The sequence below is a fragment of the Leucoraja erinacea genome, chromosome 30, assembly GCF_028641065.1.
Source record: "Leucoraja erinacea ecotype New England chromosome 30, Leri_hhj_1, whole genome shotgun sequence".
In the NCBI taxonomy this organism is placed as follows: Eukaryota; Metazoa; Chordata; class Chondrichthyes; order Rajiformes; family Rajidae; genus Leucoraja; species Leucoraja erinaceus.
Genome location: NC_073406.1, coordinates 24648931 through 24673570, shown reverse-complemented (window position 1 = coordinate 24673570; position 24640 = coordinate 24648931). Strand labels below are relative to the sequence as shown.

The 24640-nt window shown below is 43.9% G+C and overlaps 1 protein-coding gene across 1 annotated transcript in view; it reads left to right on the top strand.

Annotated features, from left to right (window-relative positions):
• Nucleotides 1-7203: 7203 nt before the first annotated feature.
• LOC129711753 (uncharacterized) overlaps nt 7204-24640 on the top strand; it is a 53215-nt gene continuing 35778 nt past the window's right edge. Inside the window, exon 1 of the mRNA XM_055659682.1 lies at nt 7204-7398. The gene's annotated coding sequence lies outside the window, so the exon portion shown is untranslated. The remainder of the gene's footprint in view (nt 7399-24640) is intronic.

Below are 24640 nucleotides of genomic sequence, written 5' to 3'. Positions count from 1 at the left end.
TCTCCTTCTTAACTTGCTGTGGAATTCGCCCATGCCCAGGCATTTCTCAGGAATGCTCCAAGACAGGGCGAATATTTGACACGGGATGCACTCATCTCAATTTCCTTTCCCCAACCCTGCACCCACCAACCCAGTCTATGTTAGCCAATATGGTGACCATAGAGAGCATTCTGTCGGATTGTATCACAGAAGATAGACACAAAATGCTGGAGTAACTAACTGGGACCCTTCCCGAAACATCACCTATTCCTTTTCTCCAGAGATGCTGCCTGTCCCGTTGAGTTATTCCACTATTTTGTGTCCATCTTCTGTGTAAACCAGCATCTGCAGTTCCTTCGTACACGGATTGCATAACACAATCTCTGGAACAACTCTGTCCAAATTGCCAAATTGTGGATGCAGCCCAGTCCATCACACAGACCAGACCCCCACCATTGACACCATTGACTCCATCTACACTTCACAGTGCCACGGAAAAGCAGCAAATATAATAGTAAGATTAAACGAGAACTTACCAGTTTGAAGTTTGATCTGTATTTTATGAGGCGTTATGAGGGATTACGTGAAGAACACATTCAGCACGCATGCGCGGCATGCTTCAAAGTGGAATCACAGATAGACACAGTTATTGAAGTAAACATAGTAAAGACAAGGAGATATCAGTTTATGAATTTGACCCATATTATTGAGGGTGGGAGCGGAGGGCACGTAATCCCTCATCGTAACTCCTCATAAAATACAGATCAAACTTCAAACTGGTAAGTTCTCGTTTAGTCTTACTATTTTACTTAGCAGTCACGTGAGTGATTCCGTGAAGATTTCAAAGCTCTGTGATTTCAAACCGTGTAACAGTTATTACTACATCACTGCCGAAGTCTTTGAGGGAGGAAGTGTGTTATCGTAATCAACCAATGAATCTGTTTGTAGAAAAACACAATGGTATTTTTTTTTTTAACAATAACAACAAAGAAATTAAATTGCTCCCCTGGGCTTAAATTAAATATTTGCAGTCTGTAAAATCTTTCCTGCAAATAAAACAGGTTTTGCCAACGGCTTATTATAAAATTTCTGAACGGTCTTACCCCCCACCATCCTGCTGTAGCCAGGATGTGGTTTATAGGCACGTCCGTTCTTTTAGCCGTCAACGTGGATGCTGCCCTGGTGGAATGAACTTTGTACATGTTAGTTTTTATCCCAGCAGCTTTTAGCACCTGCTTGAGCCATCTCGAAATGGCTTGTCACCCGACCATAAGGTTTTTTATGACTGACCCACAAGGCTTTTCATCTCCCTTGAATATTTTGGTTGTGTCTATGTGGGATAATAGGGTCATGGCACAGAACCGTGTTGCTGGCAGGTAAGCCCGGAATTCCACGACTGAATTAGGTGTTCCTGGTCTTCTCTGTTTGATCATTCCCTGGACAACGACAGAGATCTGGTCTGGAGCTGTGAGCATGGTGTCCAGTCGCAATAGGTGTAGTGACTGGACCCTCTGTGCAGCTACAAGTGCCATCAACATGAGTGTTTTGAGCATAGATGGTTTCAGGTTGAGCGAGCTGGCTGGTGGGCATCCCCTGAGGTATGTCAGGACCACACTGACATCTCATATATGGGTGTACCTTGGTCTAGGGGTTAGAGTTGTAAATACCCTTCATTAGTTTGACCACCAGCTGGTGGGACCCCATGGCCTGTTGTCCTGGAGCTGGTTTTAAATAGACAGGCAGGGCAATTCTAGCTGTGATGATGGCTCTGTAGCTGAAGTATTTCATCATGGTGAAGGTTCGCCAAGAATTCCAGTACGTTGGTCACTATAGCAGTTGAGTAGTTGGTCCCTGTATCCAAGCAGTACTTCTCCCATTTTTTGATGCTGGACAAGTGCTGTTTTTTAGTGTTCAGAGGGATGCTGACATGGTGTCGACGGTTAGTTATGATAATCCCAGTCCCAGAAGTGGTTTGTGCAGAATCTACAACCCGGGAGTGATTTTCTCATGGCACGGGTGGCTTGTGCCCAACACTGGGTGTTAATAACTCTGGGTCACTGGGGAATACCATCGGAGTTCCAACAACCATGTCATGGAGTATTGGGAACCATGGCTGTGTAGGCCAGTCGGGTACTAGCAAAATACCTGAAGCAGAGTCCATTTGTACTGTGCGTAGTCCCCGACTGATGAGGCAGAAGGGAGGAAATGAATAGAAGAAAAATTTCCCCAATCCAGCACGAACGCATCTACCGCTGCTGCCTCAGGGTCTGGTTCCCAAGCGACATACATAGGTACCTGGTGATTTAGTCTAGATGCAAATAAATCGATATCTAGCGTGCCATATTGCTTGATAACTTTTGTGAAAAATATATATTTTTGGGGGTTTTAACATCCATTCGATGTTGTCATTAAATTTACGTGATCTGGTGTCTGTCACCATATTTAGCTTACCTGGTAGGTAAGTTACTGGTAGCCATATATGTCTGTGGACACACCATTGCCAAATTGTATTGACCAACTTGTCGCATGATACCGATTTTGTAGGCCACCACCGTAGTATTATCTATTTATAACCGTACATGCAAGTGATGCATATTTATGCATATGCTTTTAAACCATAAAAAGTCACCCAAACATCTCTAGATAATTAATGCCCAGTGTAAGCGGTAACGATGATTCTGGGTTAGTTCATCTACTACTTGTGCTGGATATCGAGTCAGTTGCTCCCCAGTCTTGAGCACTGGCATCTGTTTGGATAACTGACGTAGGGCTAGTGATGATAATAGGCTGAACCCATGTCAAACGTTTTTTGCCCACCACTGTAGTTCTGATATTACTTCAGTGGGTAACTTCATGAAACGACCATAATGACCTGTATGTCGTTTTTGGTACAAAGGTCCGAATTATGTAGCTGGAAATGCTGCCACCATTATCCCAATTACTCTGTTACTTGTCGAGTAGTTGGTAGTTTGTTGACGATTGTGCCAATTCAACTATGTTGTCTCTTGGCAATGTTACAGTCACGTAGACTGAATTAATTGTGAAGCCCAAGTAGTCCATGATAGAGGATGGCTTCAACTTTGATTTATCTGGATGTGAGACAACCCCAGGGTTTCGAATAACTGTTTGATAGCTGAACAGCTAACATAGTCAAATTCATGGTCTTGCCTACCATTTAGGATATCATCAAGATATGCCATGACAATATGTTTTTGTCTTCTGAATATTGCCAGAGCTGGTTTTAGTGTCTGGGTGACACCCTTGGGCTGATGTGAGCCCATTAGGTAACGCTTTAAACTGCTATAGCTGCCCCATCCAGTTAAATTTCAGGTATTTGCGATGATCCTTGTTAATGGTACTAAATAGTAAACATCTTTAAGATGAATGCTTGCCATGAAATATCCTTTGGAATTTAGTTGTTTGGCAGTAACAACCGGTTCCATTTTGAAATGTATATACTTAACAAACATATTTAGTGAAGTTAAGCCAATGGTATGATGGGACATCCGCCATCTTTTTAGGGTTTAGTGGATATATTTGATATGAATTGCAAGGGTTCAGGTTTCTCCATGACACCCTTTGTAATTAATCTCACCAGTTCAGCTTGTCCCTCTTGTTTCTTTAACGGAGAGAGGAAAAATACCCTCTGGGGTGAATGTTGACCTGGTGGCAATTTTTCTAGTATGAATTGTATTCACTAATGCCATTGAGTATATACTGATCACTCATGATAGACTCCCATGTGTTGGTATGCTCTATATACTGGTAGGAACCAGACCCACCTACCTCCATGGTTATGGGTATTCTTCAGTTTCCTGCCGGTCCAACGAGTGTTGCACGTTGTCTGACGTGGCGGTGACGTTGGGGGGTGGCACATTTTCCATGGGGTCCACTCTGGGCCCTGGTCTAAATAAGACTTTCGGTGATAGATGCGGACCCCGAGCTTTCATCAGTCCGATATGATAGACGTTGACTGATGGATGCGATGGGGTGCTGCTGCGTAGGAATTACTGTTTTCGGTTACTCGTCCCGGCCCTGCCCTCATGAGCCGAAAGTTTTGTAAAACCTCTTGCATGTCCTTCATATGCTTTGTGAGGATTTTGCCACAGAGCAGTGGGTCTGGCTCAGTGGCTGGGGTCTTATGACTTGTTTACGAAGGTTGTGGTCATCTCCGTATTTGTCCATGGAACGAGGAAAAAACGATGTGATGGCTGTCGTCAGGCTTTTAACGCCTCCTGCACATGGGGTTTCCACGTAGCTGTCCACCACACACCACACCTAGCAGCTCTTCCTGTTCCTGCACCCCTTGCATACTCCCGAGATCATCAGCCATTGCCCCTGTTCTTGACCAGCCCAGTCCTGGTCACCAAAGCTATCCTCTGGAAAGGAGGAAGCAATGGACAGTGCACAAGGCACTGTGGAGGGAGAGCCTGACCCCCTCTGCGAGAGCGCCCCTCCTGGGGTGCACCTCGCTGGAACTCCTGCTCCAAGAGCCGCTCCATGAGGCTCAGGCGGCTGTCTCTACCCCGCCAGATGGACGCTCCTCCGTGCAGTCGAGCGGGGACAGGTCTGTTCTGTTGCTGCCCCCCCTGAAGGAAGGCTCCTTCCTGGAGTCAAGCGGGGACAGGTCTGTTCTGTTGCTGCCCCCGCGATGGAAACGCTCCTCCATGGAGTCGAGCGGGGGACAGGTTTGTTGCAGAGCCTTTCTTCTCTGCCAGACAGCAGAAGGCTCCCTGTGAAGGAAACCGACGTCAGCTTACCTGACAGTCCGTTCTTTCACCTCCATAGCGGGAGAGCCCGACTCCCGCCTGCCGCTGTTGCTCTGCTGGACGTAATGCCGCGCATGCGTGCTGAACGGGTTCTTCACAGAATCACTTACGTGACTCCGAAGTAAAATCAAACACATGTTCCTGCTCCAGTTTAGTTTAGTTTAGAAATACAGCATGGATCCAGGCCCTTTGGCCCACACTGACCAACTATCCCCTCACATTAACACTACCACTACACACACTAGCAAAAATTTTTCACATTTATACCAAGCTAATTAACCTACAAACCTGTTTATGAAGGAACTGCTGACGCTGGAAAATCGAAAATCGAAGGCATCACCGGAAATTGGAGGAGCAGCACCTCATATTCCGCTTGGGCAGTCTGCACCCTAGCAGCATAAACATTGAATTCTCCAATTTCCGGTAGCCCTTGCTGTCTCCTCACCTTCTCAGCCCTCGGGCTCCTCCTCTTCCTTTTTCCTTTCTTCTCCCCCGCCTCCCCCCCACCCTCCATCAGTCTGAAGAAGGGTTTTGGCCCGAAACATTGCCTATTTCCTTCGCTCCATAGATGCTGCTGCACCCGCTGAGTTTCTCCAGCACTTTTGTCTAACCTACAAACCTGTAGTGTGTGGGAGGAAACTGAAGATCTTAGAGAAAACCCACGCGGTCACGGGTAGAACGTATATACTCCATACAGACGGCACCTGTAGTTGGGATCGAACCCAGGTCTCTGGCACTGTGGGGCAGGGGCTCTACCAGCTGCATCCAAGATCACAGCTCTTTGTGTGGTGATTAGTTGTCGGAGGTAGCTCGGAGATGGGGTGGGTTGGTATTCCTGCCTCTGATCAACAAACTCGTGGATCCAACTCTCATTCAATCTAGAGACTCGAACAAACACTGGAGGAGTTCCGCAGTGCCGGGAGAGCAGCAACTCAGCTCAGACACTGGACCAGGTCATGACTGAACAACCTCTGGCATGAAAGGTTTGGAGCAAAGCCATTCCCTACAGTATTCAGCCAATACTTACTTCTGTCATTGCTGCAAAAGCAGATTATTTGGCCATCGTTACCATGGCGCTGTGGGGAATTTTATGTGCTAATTGCAACTCATGTTTCCGAAATTACTATTAAAACACTAAGTACACCAAGATAAGTGCTCAACCAAGAAAACCAAGCGCAAAGCCAACGCAGTATCTAAACTGCTTATACACACTAATGCTAAGGACAATAATAAGCTATCTACATGCAATAATTTGCAATAATAAGCTATCTACATGTTAACAAGGTCATAAAAACAGATCAGGTAGATGCTGGTATACTGGGTTATCAAGTGGGGATTGATAATTAGGTATTCCAATTCTTAAATGGCTGAAAAATACAAAATGAGATTCAAAATGTTGTCTTTTATCAAATGGAAAATTAACACAACACCAAAAGATACACTGTTCAATGCTGCTCGCATTCCTCCTTAAACAGGCATTGCTCTTTTATAAAAGTGTAGCTCGACAAACTATATTTCAGCTTGCGGTTCTGGTCTGATTCTGATGCTGACTCATTTCAGCTGAGAGGTATTTGCTAAATGGCCCATATATCATATGATAGTCCGTAATTGACTCTGGTCGTTCAAAGACACTAAGTGATCACTCAGCAGCAAGTGACAAGGGGTGGATTATCTGCAATTTACATCCTTGAGAATGTATTCTTTACAACTATAATACAAGGGCCACTCAAAGAGAAAATAAAATTGCCCTTGGCCCTGATAACCTCAACAGCAGACATCAATAACAATAAAAATCATCTCAGATCACCAGGTATTAATTATTTTACACACACATACACAATGGAGGTATACAGACTTTAGACTTTAGGCTTTAGAGATACAGCATGGAAACAGGCCCACCGGCCCACCAAGTTCACACTGACTATTGATCACCCGCACACTAGCACATTCTCCCACACGTTAGAGACGATTTACAATTTGTTTACAGATGCTACTTATTTAACCTACAAAGCTGTACGTCTTTGGAGTGTGGGAGGAAACCAACATACCTGGAGACTGCCCACGGGGTCTAAGAGAAAATGTACAAACTCCATACAGACAGCACCCACAATTAGGATCAAACCCGGGTCTTTGGCAGCGTAAGGCATTCCCCTTTCTCAGATCTACAGGATCTCCCGGTTGTTAACTCCTCTTCCCATTCCCATACTGCCCTTGCTCCATTGTCAGAGTGAGGCCACATGCAAACTGGAGGAACAGCACCTCATATTTCGCTTTAGACAAAAATGCTGGAGAAACTCAGTGGCTGAGGCAGCATCTATGGAGCGAAGGAATAGGTGACGTTTCGGGTCGAGACCCTTCTTCAGACTGATGTGGAGGCGGGAAGAAGAAAGGAAGAGGCGGAGACAGTAGGCTGTGGGAGAGCTGGGAAGGGTAGGAGAAGGCGGGAGAAAGCAAGGTAGGGAAAAAAAGAAGAGGGCAATATTAATTGGGGACTCTATTGTTAGGGGGTCGGATAGGCGTTTCTGTGGACGTAGTCGGGAGACCAGGATGGTGGTCTGCCTCCCTGGTGCCAAGGTCTCGGACGTGTCTCAACGCATCCAAGATATCCTGAAATCAGAGGGAGAGGAGCCTGAGGTCGTGGTACATATAGGTACAAATGACACTTATAGGGGTGTATTATAGACTGCCAAATGGGGAACGAGAATTGGATGAGCAAATATGTAAGGAGATAGCAGATATTAGTAGTAAGCACAAGGTAGTGATTGTGGGAGATTTCAACTTTCCACACATAGACTGGGAAACACATTCTGTAAATGGGCTGATGAGATGCGAGATGATTTAAAAGGAGTGAACTGGGACATTTTGTTTTATGGGAAGGATGTAGAAGAGAAATGGAGGACATTTAAAGGGGAAATTTTAAGAGTACAGAATCTTTATGTTCCTGTTCGGTTGAAAGGAAACAGTAAAAATTGGAAAGAGCCATGGTTTTCGAGGGAAATTGGACATCTTGTTCGGAAAAAGAGGGAGATTTACAATAATTATAGGCAGCATGAAGTAAAGGAGGTGCTTGTGGAGTATAAGGAATGTAAAAAGAATCTTAAGAAAGAAATTAGAAAAGCTAAAAGAAGATATGAGGTTGTTTTGGCAAGTAAGGTGAAAGTAAATCCAAAGGGTTTCTACAGCTATATTAATAGCAAAAGGATAACGAGGGATAAAATTGGTCCATTGGAGAGACAGAGTGGACCGCTATCTGCAGAGCCAAAACAGATGGGGAGATATTGAACAATTTATTTTCTTCGGTATTCACCAAGGAGAAGGATATTGAATTATGTGAGGTAAGGGAAACTAGTAGAGTAGCTATGGATACTATGAGTTTCAAAGTAAAAGAAGTAATGACAGTTTTGAAAAATATAAAAGTGGATAAGTCTCCATGTCCTGACAGGATATTCCCTAGGACATTGAGGGAAGTTAGTGTAGAAACAGCCGGGGCTATGACAGAAATATTTCAAATGTCATTAGAAACGGGAATAGTCCCCGAGGATTGGCGTACTGCGGATGTTGTTCCATTCTTTAAAAAGGGTTCTAAGAGTAAACCTAGCAATTATAGACCTGTTAGTTTGACTTCAGTGGTGGGCAAATTAATGGAAAAGATACTTAGAGATAATATACATAAGCATCTGGATAAACAGGGTCTGATTAGGAACAGTCAACATAGATTTATGCCTGGAAGGTCATGTTTGACTAATCTTCTTGAATTTTTTGAAGAGGTTACTAGGGAAATTGACGAGGGTAAAGCAGTGGTTGTCTATATGGACTTTAGTAAGGCCTTTGACAAGGTTCCTCATGGAAGGTTGGTTAAGAAGGTTAAACTGATGGGTATAAATGCAGGAATAGCAAGATGGATTCAACAGTGGCTGAATGGGAGAAGCCAGAGGGTAATGGTGGATGGCTGTTTGTCGGGTTGGAGGCAGGTGATTAGTGGGGTGCCTCAGGGATCTGTGTTGGGTCCTTTGTTGTTTGTCATGTACATCAATGATCTGGATGAAGGTGTGGTAAATTGGATTAGTAAGTATGCAGATGATAACAAGATAGGGGGTGTTGTGGATAATGAAGAGGATTTCCAAAGTCTACAGAGTGATTTAGGCCATTTAGAAAAATGGGCTGAAAGATGGCAGATGGAGTTTAATGCTGATAAATGTGAGGTGCTACACCTTGGCAGGACAAATCAAAATAGGACGTACATGGTAAATGGTAGGGAATTGAAGAATACAGTTGAACAGAGGGACCTGGGAATAACCGTGCATGGTTCCTTCAAGGTGGAATCTCATATAGATAGGGTGGTAAAGAAAGCTTTTGGTATGCTAGCCTTTATACATCAGAGCATTGAGTATAGAAGCTGGGACGTAATGTTAAAATTGTACAAGGCATTGGTGAGACCAAATCTGGAGTATGGTGTACAATTTTGGTCGCCCAATTATAGGAAGGATGTCAACAAAATAGAGAGAGTACAGAGGAGATTTACTAGAATGTTGCCTGGGTTTCAACAGCTAAGTTACAGAGATAGGTTGAATAAGTTAGGTCTTTATTCTCTGGAGCGCAGAAGGTTAAGGGGGGACTTGATAGAGGTCTTTAAAATGATGAGAGGGATAGAGTTGATGTGGACAAGCTTTTCCCTTTGAGAATAGGGAAGATTCAAACAAGAGGACATGACTTCAGAATTAAGGGACAGAAGTTTAGGGGTAACATGAGGGGGAACTTCTTTACTCAGAGAGTGGTAGCAGTGTGGAATGAGCTTCCAGTGGAAGTGGTGGAGGTAGGTTCGTTGGTATCATTTAAAAATAAATTGGATAGGCATATGGATGAGAAGGGAATGGAGGGTTATGGTATGAGTGCAGGCAGGTGGGACTAAGGGAAAAAAGTTGTTTGGCACGGACTTGTAGGGCCGAGATGGCCTGTTTCCGTGCTGTAATTGTTATATGGTTATATGGTTATAAAGCAAGGACTACCTGAAATTGGAGAAGTCAATGTTCATGTCTTTGGAGAGAGGAGGAGAACGTCTTCAAGGTAGGTCTTCGGAGCGAGGTTCTCCAGCATTTGGTCTACCTTCGATTTTTCCAGCATCTGCAGTCCTTTCTTAATCATATTTTGCTTTGGTAATTTAATATGATTATATATATGATTAATATGAATAATATAATATAATAAGCATTATGAACATTGAATTCTCCAATTTTAGGTAACATACAAACTATTCCCTCCCTCTTCCCTCCCTCTCCCCCTCGCCCTGTCCCTCCCACCCCCTCCACCCTCAACTAAAAGCCCCTCAACCAGCCCCACAGTTTGTAACAATGTATCCCTCTTGGGCTTATACTGTCTCTTGCCAACAATTGGACTATCAGAGAACCTCCTTGCTTGAGGTCATCTGTTGCCGACCCCGAATTGTTCCCTCGCTTCCTGAACTTCTACCCCCCCGCCCGCTCCTGCCCCCATTGCAATCAGTCTGAAGAAGGATCCAGACCTGAAACAACACCTATCCACTTTCCCCAGAGATGCTGCCTGACCCGCTAAGTTACTCCAGCATTTTGTGTCTATACTCTTTCTCGGATGTTGTGAACCTTCTGAACCTTCTGAATTTTGTAGTTGGCAGGATATCGCCAACTTGGACAATTTTACATTTTTATCAAGCCAATTAACCTACAAACCTGTACGTCTTTGGAGTGTGGGAGGAAACCAAAGATCTCAGTGAAAACCCACACAGATCACGGGGAGAACGTACAAACTCCATACAGACAGCACCCGTAGTCGGGATCGAACCCTGGTCTCTTGAGCTGCATTTTGTTGTAAGGTAGCAACTCTACCGCTGTGCCACCATGACTGCCCCATTAGTAACATCACTAAGATTGCGTAACATCCCTTAGAGGATATTCAGCACAATTACCCCAAATATTATGGATACGATACATTGTCACATTTGGACAGACTTTCTATTCTGGCATCTCACTTCTGACACCTTTGAATAAGATTATTACTGTTTAAGAAGCTGAGATGAAAATATCCAAACACATATCACATACATGCCTCAGGAGGCATTTGTATTATTGATTGCCATTGGTGAAGTGCCAGAAGATTGGAGGTTGGCTAATAGAAACATAGAAACATAGAAATTAGGTGCAGGAGTAGGCCATTCGGCCCTTCGAGCCTGCACCGACATTCAATATGATCATGGCTGATCATCCAACTCAGTATCCTGTACCTGCCTTCTCTCCATACCCCCTGATCCCTTCAGCCACAAGGGCCACATCTAACTCCTCTTAAATATAGCCAATGAACTGGCCTCAACTACCTTCTGTGGCTGAGAATTCCAGAGATTCATCACTCTCTGTGTGAAAAATGTTTTTCTCATCTCGGTCCTAAAAGATTTCCCCCTTATCCTTAAACTGTGATCCCTTGTTCTGGACTTCCCCAACATCGGGAACAATCTTCCTGCATCTAGCCTGTCCAACCCCTTAAGAATCTTATAAGTTTCTATAAAATCCCCCCTCAATCTTCTAAATTCTAGCGAGTACAAGCCGAGTCTATCCAGTCTTTCTTCATATGAAAGTCCTGACATCCCAGGAATCAGTCTGGTGAACCTTCTCTGTACTCCCTCTATGGCAAGAATGTATTTTCTCAGATTAGGGATCTCCTGCGCACATCAACACATTCTTAAGAAGCCCTTACAAACTAATGCGTTCCCTGGGACAGATATCTATTTTCACAGTCCTGAAGGTATAATGTATTTACTAATGTACACTGACCAATATTAATGCACTTCTGGGGAACAATTCCCTTCAAGAAGCACATGGAGGAATATATGGCGTTATGATAAAGTATGACATAAACACGCCTTTGGTTTCTTGCAATGCAGCTACGATTAAGCTGAAATAAACTTTACCAAATTAAAAACAGAAATGGTGAACTGTGGAATGTTAAAATGCCTTCCCTGTTTAGATCTTGGCTCATCTGGGTTAATTGCCAACATCTTTAGATCTATTCAGATATGCAGGATACATTTTTTGTTTAATCTCAAAATCTATTATTACTGATAAGTTACTCTTCTGTTCTTTGAGTTCTGGGAATCTTTGATCAAATGGTAAATTACAGCTCTGGAGTATGTGAGACAAAAATGTGTAGGTTTGTAGCTTGGCGAAAAAAAAAGGCAAATTGTTCCTAGTGTGTAGGATAGTGCTAAGTGTGTGTGGGGATCGCTGGTTGGCGGGTCTTGATGGGCCGAAGAGCCTGTTTCTGCACTGTATCCTTAAACTAAACTAAATGGGACCACTCCATGTGAGGAAGAGTTCCATTCTCCCCAAGTAACAATGTTTCTCCCAAATTCGCCGTTTTTTAATCAGCAAATTTTACTTTAATAGCCCCTAAAGTTGGTCTCTCTCACTCCTTAGAACATATCGAACATGAACCAGTTCAGCAGTGGAACAGGCACTTTGGTCCACAATATCTGTGCCCAACATGATGCCAAGACCAAGTCTTATTTGCATGCACATAATCCACACCCCTTCCTGTATATCCATGTGCCCTATCCAATATGTCTCCATCACCACACCCAAAAGTGTGTCTCAGGCACCTGTCAACCTTCTGAGTTAAAACCCTGCCACGCAATATCCCTTTAACTCTGCTCCTCTCTCCATAAACTATTTGATATTTCCATTCACTCTAATAGGACCATGCTGGCCCTGAACTCTCTATATCTCACTTTTAAAAGCCTCCCATTTAGTTTTAGAGTTTTATTTTTCAAGATTCAGCGTGTAGGCAAGCCCTTTGACCAGCGAGCCCGCATACACTTGGTCTATCCTATAGGTTGCAGATAAGTTACAGAAGCCAATTCATCTACAAACCTACACAGTGTGGGTGGAGTGTGGGTGGAAACCAGAGCACCTGGAGAAAACCCACACAGTCACAGGGAGAACGTACAAACTCCGTACAGATAAGCACCTACAGTCAGGATCAAACCCGGGTCTCTTTGCCAGATGCCTCTTTATATGGAAACACACTCCTCCAGTCAACTCTTGGAAGTTCCTATCTCATAACGTCAAAATTGTCCAGGGTCATATTCAGGAGTTTAACTTTGGACCAGTCCTATGCTTTCCCAGCAGTTTTAAAGCTAATAGCAAGATGGTCGTAGTTAGCAAAGTGCTCCCCCACTAACAGTGCAATCAGCGCGCTGTCCACGGGCTCCATGGGGGATTTCCAGGACCACTGGGCATCGCGGGGGGTGAAATGCATCTTCAATAAGGATGGGGAAATAGTGATTTAATATTTAAGAATATTTACTTTATTTTGTTTTACGTTGGTGGATTTGTTAGTATTGTTTTGTATTGTAATTAATATGTGTAAATAATTGATTCAAATTATTTTTGGTTAAAAAAAACAATGCAGTCAGATGCCCATACCCTGTGCGATTTCCTGAGTGGGTGTTGATTTGTCCCTTCTGCAGTAGGCCCCTCTACATATTGATTGAGAAAATTTCAGACAATAACCTGCCGAGTAAAAATATTCTTCAGATTGACTGCTCGCATTTTCTTTTGCTGTTATCTGAAACCAATGTCCTCTGGCATAGACAAAGGATATTTTATAACTTACACTTGAAATAAATTCCCTTTCCGGAAAGGCAGAACAAATGTCAAGCCCTCACTGAGTTTAGTCAATCAGACAGCTAAATTCCATTGAAGATAGACACAAAATGCTGGAGTAACTCAGCGGGCCAGGTAGCATCTCTGGAGAGAAGGAATATGTGACGTTTCGAGTCAGAATCTCTCTTCAAACCCAAAACCTGAAACATCGCTTATTCCTTTTCTCCAGAGATGCTGCTTGACCTGCTGTTCCAGAGGTTTCCGTTCAGGTTTCCTAAGTGGGACAGGGGCATTACTCCATTTAGCTTACACTATGAGAATTTTCACAACTCAATTCTAAGCACTCATTTCCAGCCCTTATGATTTTACATCAAATATATGCAGTAGTTCTTTGCCTGAATTTAGTTTAGTTTTGTTTAAAGATACAGCATGGATACAGGTCCTTCGGCCCACCGAGTCCACGCAGACTAAACATTATATTTTATCCTGTATCTGTACATTGTGGACGGCTCAATTGTAATTGTATAAAGTCTTTCCATTGACTGGTTAACATGCAGCAGAAAACCTTTCACTGAACCTCAGTATACGTGAATAAACTAAACTAAAACTAAACTAAACTAAATAATCGATCAGTTGTTCACACTAGTTTTATGTTATCCCACTTTCCCATTCATTCCCCATGCACTATGGGCAATTTACTGAGGCCAGGTGGGACCCGCTAGGTCCCTATCACATGGGAGGCCTGGTCCCCAAATGCAATATTCCACCACTCACCAATAGCCCCCGACTGCGCTGACATGGTAATAACTTGTAAAAAATAAGATCAATGTGAACGTTTCACTCTCCCTCTTCAGTCCACTATTCACCTCCTCTATTATCCTCCCTCTCCCCATCCTCCACCAACTCTCCTCTGCTGCCTCCTCTCAGCCCCTACCTCCCCTCCATTACCTCGCCATCGCTCTTCCTACCCCTATCCTACTCCATTCCCCCTCATCCCCAGCATTCCCTCCTCTTCAACCTTTCTCATCTTTCCCTTCTCCTCTCCCACTCCCTCCCTCACCTCTCCCTCCCACTACTTTCCCCTACTCTCAGTCACTCCCTCCCTCCATAACACCTCTCCCTCCCTGCTACCCCATTCCTCACCTTCCCCCTATCCCTCTCCCCACCCTCCACACAATGAAAATCGCAATGTTTTTTTTTAAAAAAGCAATTTTTTATGCAAATGAGATACGGGATCCCATTGTGATGTCAAACGCTGCTGTGCAGATGGAATTGAATTTTATTAAAGTGGTTCTTGTAAAGTTTAAAATGTGAATAACTTGTAAAATATACCATCAATCTGAATGAAACTTGATATAACACATCACAGGACAATGGTGAGTAAGGTGGGCCAAAAATAGTAGTGCTATCGTGTACCGGATTCAGGATCACCTCACAGACAACTCACAGACAGACAATTCACGGACATACTAACAAACAAGATGAGAGATTTAGTAATATACTAGACCAAGTGGGATCAAAACATTGCGATTTTCATTGTAATATACTAGACCAAGTGGGATCCGTTGGGTCCCGTTCCCCCAACACAATATTCCACCATTCACCACTTCCCACAACACAACCCGTTTCACCAATGCAATATTCCACCACTTACCCATAGCCCCCAACTGCACAGGCACAGCTCATTTCCCCTCATTCCCCTAGCACTCCTGCCCCTCCTCTTCTCCCTCCCTCCCTCCCTCTTTATAAATTAAAAAAAATTGACTTTTCACTTTAAAAAATCCAATTCCACCTGCCCTGCCCCTGCCCGTTTCAATGTTACAAATGACAGGACTCCCAGTGTCCCGTCATTTGTAACATTGTAATGGGTAGGGGCAGGACAAATGGAATTGGATTTTTTACAATGAAAGGTTAAATTTTTTAAGTTTAAAATGTGAATAACTTGTGAATAACATCAATCTGAACAAAACTTTATACACCATACACCAGGACAATGGTAAGGTTGTCCAAAAATTGTAGCGCTATCATGTACCGATTTGGCGTAATTCAGGATCACACTCTGCACAGACAGACAGACATAGAAACAGACAAGATGAGAGTTTTAGTAATACACTAGACCAAGTGGGACCAGTTGGGTCCCGTTCCCCAAACGCAATATTCCACCACTCACCCATAGCCCCCAACTGTGCAGGCGTGGCTCATTTCCCCTCATCCCTCAGCACTCCCTCCCCCTCCTTTTCACCCTCCCTCTTTTTAAACTTTAAAAAATTGATGTTTCACTTTAAAAAACCTTATTCCACAAACCCCGCCCCTGCCCATTACAATGTTACAAATGACAGGACTCCCAACTGTGTTAAAGTGAAAAAATAATTTTTTATGTTTTAAAATGTGAATAACTTGTAAAATATAACATCAATTTGGCTAATGCACATCACAGGACAATGGTGAGTAAGGTGGACCAAAAATTGGAGCGCTATCGTGTACCATTTTGGCGTATTCAGGATCACATCACAGACAGAGAGATAGAATCACAGACATAATAACAAACAAGATGAGAGTTTTAAAGATAGATAGATAGATAGATAGATAGATAGATAGATAGATAGATAGATAGATAGATAGATAGATAGATAGATAGATAGATAGATAGATAGATAGATAGATAGATAGATAGATAGATAGATCAATGTTACATAAATAAGTTGGTGCTCTATTGATCTTCACAGCAGAGCTGGCATCCTGGTGCCATCGCAACAACCTGGAGATCAATGCTCTTAAGATGATGGAATTGATTATAGACTTTAGGAGAGCTCCCCCTCCCCTCCCCACACTCACCATCAACAACACCACAGTCACATCTGTGGAGTAATTTAAATTCCTTGGAATTATCGTCTCCAGGGACCTTAAATGGGAGGCCACCATCGACCACAGTCAAAAAGGCCCAACAGAGGATGTACTTCCTGCTGCAGCTGAAAAAACACAATCTGCTACAGGCAATGCTGATCCTGTTTTATATTGCTATCATAGAGTCTGTCCTCACCTTCTCCAACATGATCTGGTTTGGCTCAATCACCAAGCACGACATACGGATCGTTCGATCAGCCGAGAACGTTGTTGGCTTCAACCATCCCCCCCATCGACGAACTGTACACTGCAAGGGCCAGGAAGCGAGCGGGTAAGATCATCACTGACCCCTCTCACCCTGGCCACAAACCCTTTGAAGCACTTCCCTCTGGAAGGCGACTCCGGACTGTCAAAGCTGCCACAGCCAGACATGAAATCAGCTTTTTTTTTTCCCCAAGCAGTAGCTCTACTAAATAACCAAAAGTCTGTAGCCTCCTTTTGTTCTGGTAATTTTATTTAATTCTTCACATGTTTAAATTATAATGTTTTATTTTTAATTGTCTACTGTATATTGTGTTGTTACTTGTGAGCAAAGCACTAAGGCAAATTCTTGTGTATTTACATATTTGGCGAATAAAATGTATTCAATTCAATTCAATTCAATTGAAGCGTTTAATGTAGGCCCCTCCAGAGGCCCACAAGTCTGCACGTCTTTGAGAAGTGGGAGGAAACCGGAGCACTCGTAGGATACCAATGTAGTCACAGGGAGAACTCCACACAGACAGCATCCAAGGTCAGGATCCAACGCTGTGAGACAGCAGTTCTACATTTTTCATTTCCTCCACACAAAACTATGCCCCCCTGGTGCCAAAACATACGTGTCAACCCTTACTCTTCTTATCCCTGATGCTGGCCTGTATCTTCAGACTTTTGGCCAGCCCCACGTTTTCTGTTCTCATCACCCTCAGTCCCCACCTCACCACAGATTTCCTTCTTAATTGCTGATAATCACTATAATTATAATGATTAGATTTCATTTTATTTCCAATCCACGACTGAAGTAATAAATCTTGGAAATCACTGATTAAAAAAAAATAATTAAATGGTCTTTGTGCACTGTTATTGATTGGATATTTAGTTTAATTGTAGTGTAGTGATTAGCTCAGCTTCATCATAAAAGGAGCAGGCCGTTACGAAATGTATTCACACTGAAATACATTTGCAACATATTTAGCTGCACTGAAGCACTTTCCTGCAGCAGTTTTGTGCAGTTGATTTTTAAACAGGGCAGAGAAAATCTGCCAATGCTCAGAACTAGTCAACCTGTTAGAAAAGATCAAGGCTTTTGAGGAAAGAACAGCTAGCAGCTGACTGTGGATTCAATTACGTGATCCTGAGTAATGGCCTGATAGCTAACCCATGCCTGACCAGTAAACACAAGGACTGCAGACGCTGGTTTGCCAAATAAGACACAAAGTGCTGGAATATCTCAGCGGGTCAGGCAGCACCTCTTGAGAACATGGATAGGCAACGTTTCGGGTTGGGACCCTTCTTCAGACTAAAGGGCCTGTCCCATTTAAGCGACTTTTTAGGCGAGTGCAAGAGACTCTGCGCTCGCCACATGGTCGCCACATGGTCACCACATATTTGATGGTGGTCTCCGGTGAGTGTCCTTCATGGTCGCGAGGACTTCCCGCATTCTGGGAACTAGTCGCGGCCTCAGTATGGTCGCCGCAAATTTCAACATGTTTTTCAACCAAACATTGGTCGCTATGGAGAAAATCGATAAACCTGCAGTCGTAGGTGCCGTTTATAGCGGGGTCGCCATGTAGTTATGGGTAGTCGAGATAGTCGTAGTTAGTTTTAGTTAATTGCCTTTGCTGACTGTTCATTTTCATTGGCTCATTGGGGGAAAAAAAACGTAAGCACGAGTTTTCAGAACCAAGGATAACCGACCGGTAATGTTAAATGCCTGCCGAACTTCACAGCTGTGTATCTCTGGCTTACTAAAAGTTGTCTGGCTTCTTAAAAGTGTCTCCACTCCTTCCCCCCCACTTCTCCCCCTTTCTCACCCCTTCTCCCCTCTTCTCCCCTCCCCCCCTCTTTTAAAGGACTTACCGTACACTGTCTTAACCTTCCTGTCTGTATCACCTTGGCTTTGCACCGTGTGAATTTCAGACCCCGCTTTCCCTGGCCTCCGCCTTTGCGATGTGTGTGTGTGTGTGTGTGTGTGTGTGTGTGTGTGTGTGTGTGTGTGTGTGTGTGTGTGTGTGTGTGTGTGTGTGTGTGTGTGTGTGTGTGTGTGTGTGTGCGTGCGTGCGTGCGTGTGTGTGTGTGCGTGCGTGCGTGCGTGCTTGTGTGTGTGTGTGTGTGTGTGTGTGTATGTGTGTGTGTGTGTGTGTGTGTGTGCGTGTGTGTGTGCGTGTGTGTGTGCGTGTGTGTGTGTGTGTGTGTGTGTGTGTGTGCGTGCGTGCGTGCGTGCGTGCTGTGTGTGTGTGTGTGTGTGTGTGTGTGTGTGTGTGTGTGTGTGTGTGTGTGTGTGTGTGCGTGCGTGCGTGCGTGTGTTCCACTCTGACAGTCGCCGTTCCAGTTCCCGGTTTATCAGGCGACTGCCGCAAACTTGACAGTCGGCGGCAGTCCGCTGAAAAATCGCCCAAGTGGGACAGGCCCTTAAGTGGGGAGAATGTGTGGAAAGAGGTGGGGGCATGACAAAGCCTGGCAAGTGAGAGGGGGAGGGGGGGGGGGGGGGGGGGGGGGGGGGGTTTGATTGTCAGATGGTTGGACAAAGGCCAGGGATGAAAAGACCACAATTATGAGATTAGGAGAAAAAGGATAGAAGAGGAGTAAAATGTAAAGGAATGTAGATGAAAGGGGACAAGGGCAAGGGGAAAAGGAGAAATGGTATGCAGATGGGGTATATGGAAGGAAGGGGGAAAGGGGGGGGGGGGGGGAGTGGGGGGGGGGGGGGAAGAATTGTCTACTTGAATTTGGAGAATTCAATGTTCATACTGTTGGGTTGAGGAGGATCCTGAAGACTAGCTACAGAGACCACATCACAAACGAGGAGAACTGCTGTGAGACTGCAACAAAGCCTCTCAGCCAGGACATAGAGGGACGCAGGATGAAATCTGCAGGATACGTACTCAGAATGTCACCAGAACGTGCACCTAAGATAGCAATGACATGGCAACCTGACGGAAGAAGGAAAAGAGGCCGACCAAAACTCACATGGAGGCAAACATTCCTGAAGGATTTGGAAGCCCGGGACACAAGCCTATCGAGGGTGGAACACGTCGCACATAACCAAACCGAATGGCGAAAGCTTGCTGCCCAATGCACTCAACAGTGTGGGAGGAACTAAGTCTAGGTAAGACTGTTGGGTTATAAGCCACCTAAGCAGAATATGAGGTGCAGTTTACGTCTGACCTCACTCTGGTAATGAAGGAGGCCCAGGACCGAAAGGTCAGTGTGCGGATCGGAAGGGGAGTTAAAATGGTTAGCAAGTGGGAGAACCAGCAGGCCTTGGTGGACAGAGTGCAAGTGCCTGGGTCATCTCTGCTCAAAGTGACCAGAGGATAACACAAGACCCCTAGATCTTTTCCACTAAACCTTAAAATACAGGCATGAGTCAGAGCTATGAATGACTATTTCCATACTCATAGCGAGAAGTAGGAATGCAGAGTTTTGGAAATCATCTGTCTTTCGAGCGTGGTTTGGAGGCGACCTACACTGAATGCTTCAATGAAGATCAATAGAGCACCAACTTATTTATGTAACATTATAAATAAATTTAGCGAATGATCGTTAGTGGTATTGTTCATATCATTTTTGTAAGGAAGTCCAATTGGGATTACATTAACTTCCTCTGTTAAAGCTGTCTAGTCTGGCCAGAGTTGGAACCTGGTATGTTCTATTTATAAGCCTCATGTCACAAGGATTTTATTCCAAACCCTGGAATTTTAGCGTAGGAAAGAACTGCAGACACCGAAGATAAACACAAAATGCTGGAGTAACTCAGCGGGACAAGGCAGCATCTCTGGGGAGAAGTAAAAGGTGACGTTTCAGGTCGAGACCCTTCTTCAGACTGAAAGTCATGGGAAAAGGAAACAAAAGATATAGCTGATGATGTAGAGAGGTATAGAACAATGAATGATAGATATTCAAAAAAGTAACAATGATCAGGGAAATAGGCCGTTGTTAGCTGTTTCCTGGGTGAGAACGAGAAGCTGGTGTGACTTGGGTGGGGGAGGGATGGAGAGAGACGGAATGCATTCCCTCTCTCTCCATCCCTCCCCTACCCAAGTAGCACCAGCTTCTGGAATCTTAGTAGCGGTTAGTGTCTGGTTATCTTAAAAGATTAAAAAATAGACAAAAAACAAACAGCTGGAGGAATTGGACAGGGTAGATGCAGGAAAAATGTTCCCGATGTTGGGGGAGTCCAGAACCAGGGGTCACAGTTTAAGAATAAGGGGAAAGCCATTTAGGACTGAGATGAGGAAAACGTTTTTCACCCAGAGAATTGTGAATCTGTGGAATTCTCTGCCACAGAAGGCAGTGGAGGCCAATTCACTGGATGTTTTCAAGAGAAAGTTATATTTAGCTCTTAGGGCTAAAGGAATCAAGGGATATGGGGGAAAAGCAGGAACGGGGTACTGATTTTAGATGATCAGCCCAAAGGGCCAAAGGGCCAAATGGCCTACTCCTGCACCTATTTTCTATGTTTCTATCTTTCTAACTCAGCGGGTTAGGCAGCAAATGTGCAGGCAAAGGGATAGACCCTGCTCCAGGACATGTTGACTATCACTCCGACTCCACAGATGCTGCCTGACCCGCTGTGTTCTCCAGCAGTTTGCGATGGCTCAGGCCTCAGCATCCATGCTCTTCTAGGTCACTACAAATTGGTCACCAGTCAAGAGTGTTTTAAAGTCATATGTCCCAGACAGAACAATAAAATTCCTACTTGCAGCAACACAACATAATATGTAAACATAATAGTCTGTAAACCATATAATAAACAAAAATATATTATGTATACATCACACACACACATAGAGATAAGCAGACAGACAGACAGACAGACAGACAGACAGACAGACAGACAGATAGATAGATAGATAGATAGATAGATAGATAGATAGATAGATAGATAGATAGATAGATAGATAGATAGATAGATAGATAGATAGATAGATAGATAGATAGATAGATAGATAGATAGATCCATATATACATACACACGTAAACCAAACAAACAATAATAGTGCAACAATTAGTGAATTAGTGCAATGGAACTATTTAGTCACTTTTACCTCCAACAACACTTCCAAACGCGTAGCCTCTGCAATCTGGCTGGTTACCGACCAAAGTTCCTTCTCTCCAAAGTCACATATTATCCTAATTTGGAAATATATCAACATTCCTTTCTCATTGGGACTGTAACCAGGAACTCCATGCCAGTCAGTATTTGGGAGTACCATCATCAAGCCTCTAGCAGTATTTCAAGAAGCCACCATGGACACCAGGGTGAATAAATAACCTTCCTAACATGGCCACATTCCAACCATAAAGTACTGAGATAGAGAACTTTACACAGACACAGGCACAGTGGCGCAGCGGTAGAGATGCTACCTTACACCGCCAGAGGCCCTGGCTCGATTCTGACTATGGGTGCTGTCTTTACGGAGTTTGCACATTCTCCCTTGACCTTGTGGGCTTTCTCCAGGTGCTCTGGCTTCCTCCCACACTATAAAGATAAGTTGGTTTGTGGGTAAATTGGCCTGTAAATTGCCCCTTGTGTGTAGGATACAAAAGTGTGATAATGGGTTATTGTTGACTGTTGTGGACTCGATGAGATGAAGGACCTATTATCACGCTGTATCACTAAACTAAGCTAAATTAAAAAGACTCAACAATGAATGTACATCATCAGTAATTCCTGAACAAATGATTCCATGTTATTTACTTCCAATAACCTACCCAACCAATAATTCCAAGCCATAGTCATGTTCTGCACTATTTTAGCACCTACCCTGTCTGTGATGTTGTTCATGTACAACGTCATCAGTTAAGGCTGGCTCTGAACTCTCCCAACATTGTTCAGGTTTAGGTTTAGATATACAACCTGGAAACAGGCCCGTGTGTAGGAAGGAACTGCAGATGCTGGTTTAAACCGGATAGACACAAGAAGCTGGAGTAATTCAGCGGGGCAGACAGCATCTCTGGAGAGAAGGAATTGGTGACACTTCTGGTCGAGACCCTTCTTCAGGCCGTTTGGCCCATCGAGTCCGTGCCAACCAGCAATCACCTGTGCACTAGTTCTACCCTGCACACTGGACACAATGTATAGATACAAATTAACCTACAAACCCGCAAGTCTTTGGGATGTGGGAGGCAAGCAGAACACCCAGAGAAACCCACACGGTCACGGGGAGAACATGCAAACTCCTTACAGACAGCACCCATAGCTGAGATTGAAGCCGGGTCTCTGGTGCTGTAAGGCAGCAACTCTACCGCTGCGCCTCTGTGTTGTCCACTTTTTTCACTTTTTACATTGCTTTCCTGTCTGTGCCCTGAAGGCACTAATCTGCAACTTGTACTGTCCCCACAGATGATGTTACTAAAGCATAGTTTGATGGTGAGCTATTTGATAGTGAAATGCACCTCAACTATCACATGTGTGCACCCTCGAACAGGCAAAACACCCAACCGTGAAGAGAAATACTGCAGAATCTGTAATTAAAATAAAAACAGGAACTGCTGGAAATATTCAACAGCGCAGGCAGCATCTGTGGAGAGCGAAAGCGAGAGAATAGATGACAGCTTGTCGGGAGCAAGAACGCATTCTGTCCTTAACCAGAAGCATCAAAAACATAAAACTATTCCTGGATCGACCTCGGAAATTTGCTGGCTCCGTGAATAGTGAGCCGAGCAAAGTCATTCGGATGCGTTGTGGTGACACCGACTTCTCCGCTCAATTCTTCCTGCACTCTACACTTGGGAATAACAGGAGGCGGTGATTTTTGGTTCTAAATATATTTTGCAGTTGCACTGTTGAATAGATAGTAATGAGGTCGGAGAGTGGCTACGTAAAAACCCTTCAATAAACTTCAATCACAAACTCCCACAAATGCAACCTAAATTCTGCCAGAGAAGGAAGCACGATTTTTACGAGAACCATCTTGTGAGTGTGTAAAACAAGTCAAATGTACAATATCGTCATTCTCTCCTTGCCTTTAATTCTGCTCCAGAGACCTGGAGGACAGGTGGATAAAGAAATTATCACACAGCGAGAGAATTATCACACTGCGAGAGGGATCTGGGAATAACTGTGCACAGTTCCCTGAAAGTGGAATCTCATGTAGATAGGGTGGTAAAGAAAGCTTTTGGTGTGCTGGCCATTATAAATCAGAGCATTGAGTATAGAAGTTGGGATGTAATGTTAAAATTGTACAAGGCATTGGTGAGGCCAATTCTGGAGTATGGTGTACAATTTTGGTCGCCTAATTATAGGAAGGATGTCAACAAAATAGAGAGAGTACAGAGGAGATTTACTAGAATGTTGCCTGGGTTTCAGCAACTAAGTTACAGAGAAAGGTTGAACAAGTTAGGGCTTTATTCTTTGGAGCGCAGAAGGTTAAGGGGGGATAGACTTGACATGAGAATTAAGGGACTGAAGTTTAGGGATAACATGAGGGGGAACTTCTTTACTCAGAGAGTGGTAGCTGTGTGGAATGAGCTTCCAGTGAAGGTGGTGGAGGCAGGTTCGTTTTTATCATTTAAAAATAAATTGGATAGTTATATGGATGGGAAGGGAATGGAGGGTTATGGGCTGAGCGCAGGTACATGGGACTAGGGGAGATTATGTGTTCGGCACGGACTAGAAGGGTCGAGATGGCCTGTTTCCGTGCTGTAATTGTTATATGGTTATATGGTTATATGGAGAAGGAGAGAACTAGAGAAAAGAGGAAAGGAACAAAACGTTGCAGTAACTCAGTGGGACAGGCAGCCTCTCTGGATGGAAGGAATGGGTGACGTTTCTGGTTTAGACCCTTCTTTAGACTGGGCGTCAGGGGAGAGACTCCCCTGATAAAATTTAATCAGAAGGACAGCCTTGGGAGAACTGGGAAGGTGGATGTAAATCCAAAGAGCAATTGGCAAATACATTTCAGACATAAATGGATACATAGATCATACTTCAATTGATCAATATTTAAACATATAAATAGACAATTTAAAGGCAGACAGACAGACAGACAGACAGACAGACAGACAGACAGACAGACAGACAGACAGACAGACAGACAGACAGACAGACTGCAGGATCCATGGCATACATGGCATACAGATAAATTAGTAGATAAATAATCAGATGAATAGACGTGTGAAAAGAAGACATTACTTGTAACTGTATTAATCTAAATA